A 251-nucleotide genomic window follows, 5' to 3' on the forward strand; every position below is an offset into this window, starting at 1 on the left:
CGTGAACGGTTGCTGTCTCAGGCGATCGCGGAGCGCTGCTTGGAGCCGCCGTGTGCAGCTGCGGCCTCGGGCGGCTCCCGGTGAGACGTCGCAGAGGCAGGAGAAAGCAGTTCTGGGACAGACGGCTTCGGAGCACAGAGGCGGGCGCTTTCTTTCTTCGGAGGGTAAGTAATCCCAATTTACACAGCCGCCTTGTAAGCGCTGCACCGACGGCAGCAGATCGATAAAGGCTCGGGCGGCCTCGTGGCGCA

This window comes from Meleagris gallopavo, chromosome 13 (assembly GCF_000146605.3).
Source record: "Meleagris gallopavo isolate NT-WF06-2002-E0010 breed Aviagen turkey brand Nicholas breeding stock chromosome 13, Turkey_5.1, whole genome shotgun sequence".
Classification (NCBI taxonomy): Eukaryota; Metazoa; Chordata; class Aves; order Galliformes; family Phasianidae; genus Meleagris; species Meleagris gallopavo.